Raw genomic sequence first — 4,941 nt, 5'->3', positions numbered from 1 at the left:
TAGCAGCTAATAAGATGGGAATATATGTGTGTGTGTGGGGGGGTGGGGGGGGGGGGCTGAGGAGGAGGTGGGGATTTCATGGTAATAAAGGTCGCCAGTAATACTAAATGTATTATTGACATGATCAATATTGAACTCTTAAAATTTGTGTGACCCCGTTGCAACACACGGGCAATTAGCTAGTACTCCCTCCGTCCCAAAATAAGTGTCTCAAGGTTGAGACACTTATTTTGGTACGGAGGGAGTACTACTTAATAAGAATGTAAGATTTCATGTTTCACTTTTCTTCCCACCACCCTTTCACCCAACCTTCACCGTATCATAATCAATCACCTTAATTTATCTACCTTCTAAGCCAATTCCATTTTAATTTATTTACCAAATTTCTCATTAAAATAAAAGGTAAATCACGAACAGGATTTGATAAACATTTATTTACACAATCACATTAATATGGGCAGGTAAATTATTAGCTAACACACTAGAATATTTATACCGGGTTTCAATGCATGGTCATTGTCAGTGGACAAAAAAGTTGGGGAGAGGACCTTGACACCCCACAAAATCGTCATCTAATACCACAAGCCAACAACATTCACTACAGGAAAAACATTGTATGCCTACTATATCAATGTATGGTGAATGCAAAGAATCAGGGACTCGGCATACAAGACAAAAAAAAAATCGGCTAAGAAGGGCGTTTGGCAACGCATTGTCAAAGCCGACACCGTCCTATTAAAAACCCGGCATACAAAACAGTCTCGGGAAAGGAAGCAAAAATAAAATGTAAAACTTGGCAAAATGAGAGTTTCGACAAAGACGTGGTCATGTGTCCCTTGCGACCGTTCTTAACGGACCCGTGACGGCAGTAGTTGTTTACCGAGCGTCAAGCAAATGAGCTGAATTTCCGTTTCTTAACGCTTACATGCAAGCCAAGGGTCACTACATCAAACTTGGCTAACCATATTACATTTCTTATGCTTCAACCGCAACTGCAGTTTCTCCTTCCCCTCCCGATAGCAGCGGGCTGGGCGAAGAACTACTTCCTACCTTCAACCACCGACAGGCAGCCCGTAGGATTTCCCTCGTTCTGTCTGCCGCCCCAGCAGCGCGACGTGTGGAGATCCCTGGTGCTTCAGCCCTGACTTGTAGGTAGGTTAGGATTAGTTTCTTGTGGCGGCGCGGCATTTATAGCAGTGGCAGCGGCCCCGGCAAATAAATTTGCCTCGACTTTCCACATCTCGGTGATGCTGTCCACGGCGGTGCTGATGAGTTGGTTGCTGATGTTTTCCAGGTCGGGGCCTGCAGTTGGAGTTCCTTTCGAGGGTGACAACGGCGACCTGTGTGAGAGGATAGATGTTCTGGTGTTGGGTTTGCGGATTGCGGCAGACAGCTTCACTGGTCTTCTTCGACTTCCTCGAGTGAAGACGGCAACGCTTAAGTCTGGCGAGTGGCACGGGGATGTGCCCCAACCGACGTGCACATTAGAAATAGTTTTCTCATTCGCAACGTCGGCTCACAATGCGGCTATTGTCGCGATGATGCTCCCTTCTGGTTTGGGTATGATGGACTTTCATATCCTTCCTTCTCGTGGTATTTCATTGGTGCTGGGTCTTGGCGATGGAGAATTGCCCTCTGCGTAGAGGGAACTCCAAGGACTTGATTGCATATTTTCTTTTTGGGTGGTCCTACCTGTACTTGTACCGGGATAAATGTCTTCCTCGCTTTGTCTTGTTCATTTGTAGGTATGGGGTTGTAACCATATTTTCATAGAACACATAGCTTGCTAAAAAAATTGCATTTCTTATTTTCTTAATCTGGTAATGTGTAAGCTGAGCATGAGATATGTGAATCATTGCTTACGATATTGGATTTGTTTTTCTTAAATTGTTGATAAGTGTAAGCCGAGTGCCTTGTATTCTTTTTATCTCATCCATTCCTTTTTTTAGAAAAGGAGGATGACCCCTGGCGTCTGCATCTGGAATATGCATGCGGCCACTTTATTGATTATTCTCGAGGACCTTACAAAGTATTACAACAATATGCCTGAATCCGCCATCTTGACAACATATGCCACTACTCCTATCCAAATAATGAAAGCTTGCTAGCTGGGCCACTACCCAGACCACTCATCTAAGCCTAACATCAAAATGATGAAGGGGTGCTAGCTGGGCCACTATCCAGACCACTCACCTAACCGTAACATCAAAAGCCAGAAGCCCCAACCGAACCACATACCGGGTCTAGGGTACAAACCGGTTCGACGCACTCGTGTGTCGTCGCCGTCATCTTCCATAGGTCCGTCTTCAGAGCAAATATTGAGGCTTCTACCTTGTTTGGCCACTCAGCCATCGACGTCACCATGACACCAGACAGATTCGTCCTCCTGTGCGAGTCCATCACCACACATCGGACGTCGAATCTCCACTGCGCCACGCCGCCGAAATACGCCGCCATCAATGAGTAGGATGAAGCACCGCTCCGCCGACACTACAAGAAATATGTCAACTAGTGACCTTCTGTCAGTGACCCTGGAAGAATTGGTCATAGATCTATGACCATTACAGACAAATTGGTCAAAAGCTGTTCGGGGGGCTCCAAACCCTAAATTATAACGACTATTTTGGTCAGAAAGGTCGTAATTTCCTTACACGAAATGGTCATAAAGCAGATAGCATTGGTCCGCTGCCTTATTTTTAGCTGATCATGACCAATATAGATGGTCATAACCTTGTAAATTGTGGTGGGTTGCTATGACTAGGCGCCACCTCATCAGTTTTGCCTATGTGTCATGTCTATGTGGCAGTTTTTGTCCTAGGTTGTGAAGCAACCTATATTTCTCTCATTCCCAAAATTCCCAAAAAATCTCATAAATTCTTTGGGTCATATCTTCGTCAAATATGTAAAAGACCTTCCTTGACTAGTTCAAAAATAATTCAAAAATATTCATTTTCCTATTCTATTCAGAAAAACACTTTATGAAGGAAGTACCACTTTTGCATGTCCAAATGGTATCCATTTTCTACGGTGCTTTCCTATGCCCAAATAATCATCCTCCACCAAATGCCAGCTCAATCCATTCATTATTTTGAGCCCAGCTTCAACATTCGTATTTATGTCCAGTGTGGTACTTTGCAAAGCAAGTACCACCTAGGCTCCTCCTTTTGAGCTGCAAATTTGTGAAGATGGTCTTCTTAGTAACTGATCATCCTCGGCCAAAACTCATGCCCATTAGCCATGTGCATTTCCCATACCGCTAATCAAACACTTGGTTGCTTATTCATGTTTGAGCATCGATCGGTCTCCTCGTGAGAATCTTATGTTGTGATTTTCTTCCTAGCACCTACCTGGGGAGTGCCCAACCCACTAGACATGTCTAGGCCGCCCAGAACACATGGCAACGCCACGGTCACACGGTGACCACGCTGCGGGCATGCGAGTTTACGCGCTCTAGAGTTGGGGCCCTCGGCCATCATCCAAACCTCGACGTATCGCCACCAAACCATGTATTTATGATTAAATAGGTACTTATGTACCTAGAAATTATTTTTGGAAAAAATAAAGATCAAACTATGAGGCACTTCCAGTTCAAATTTGACCCGCTTCCTACTGAATCGGTGGGAATCTGTCTTTTTTCACCAGAGGTGGATCAAAAAATTTGACACCCAACCATTTTGCAATTATACATTAAATATGGCCTAGTATTTTAGAAAATTGATTTCTTCCAATTTTGTAACAAATATATGGTAGGTCCTTCACAAAAAAAAACTCATTTCGGGCACTCAGAAAATAGAAATGAATTTTCCGTGCAAAGAAAATGAAGATCCCCTTAGGCAACACTGTTTGGAATTCCAAGATGCATCCTTGTGCACAATATGAGATTATTTGAACAAACTATACCATGAATGTGGCCATAAGATTGATCATTTGGCTTGAAAGCCATGAAACTTCATGCATGATAGCTCATTTTTTAGAACACTTTTTAAAAATAATTGCCGTATTACAAGTTTATTATTTTTCCTAAAAACTTGATCACATATAATGACACAATGCGAAGGTTTTCCAATTTTTTGAATTTGTTTTGAATTTTTTATGCCCGTTTCAAAATGCGGTCAAAACGGCTGGCATGACCGTTCCTAGCTAGTGGTTGAATCTTGGAAAACTTTTGATATTTCTCTGATTAAATAGATACTTATGTACCTAGAAATGATTTTTGGAAAAAATAAAGAGCAAACTACGAGGTAGCTACAGTTCAAATTTGACCCATTTCCAGCTGAATCGGCGAAAATTTGTCTTTTTCACCGGAGGTGGATCAAAACTTTTGACACCCAACCATTTGGTCAATTGTGCATTAAATATGTCCTAATATTTTAAAAAATTGATTTATACAATTTTGCAACAAATATATGATAGGTTCTTCACAAAAAAACTTATTTTGGACACTCAAAAAAAGAAATTAAAACCCCCTTTGTCAATGTTGTTTGCCAATTTAAGATGAAACTTGTGCAAAATATGACATGATTTGAACAAATATTAGATAGGTATTTCACAAAAAAAACTCATTTTGAGCATTGAAAAATGGAATGAAAAATTTGTATGTAATCAGTCACGACCAATTTATATGGTCAAAAAATCGTCAAATTGTTTGGTGCACTCTGATTGGTCCATAGGCATATCACGCGGATCATACATCAACCACTCTCCCCCTCTCGTCCCACAGCCGCCACCCCCAACCCTCTCGATCCCCAACCACCCAGCCACCGCCGGCGCCATCCTCTCTCCTCTCCCTCAACCCCGGCCGCCGGCAACCCCTCCCCTCCCCTTCTCTCCCATGGCCGCGGCCGGATCTGCGCTCCCTCCTCGCTCATGACCTAGACCTAGCCGCATGGCACGACCATGGGCATGGCGGCGGCCAGATCCACCCCCTCCCCCTCCCTCCCA

The sequence above is a fragment of the Triticum dicoccoides genome, chromosome 6B (genome assembly GCF_002162155.2).
Source record: "Triticum dicoccoides isolate Atlit2015 ecotype Zavitan chromosome 6B, WEW_v2.0, whole genome shotgun sequence".
Classification (NCBI taxonomy): domain Eukaryota; kingdom Viridiplantae; phylum Streptophyta; class Magnoliopsida; order Poales; family Poaceae; genus Triticum; species Triticum dicoccoides.
Note: the sequence above shows the minus strand (reverse complement) of the source record.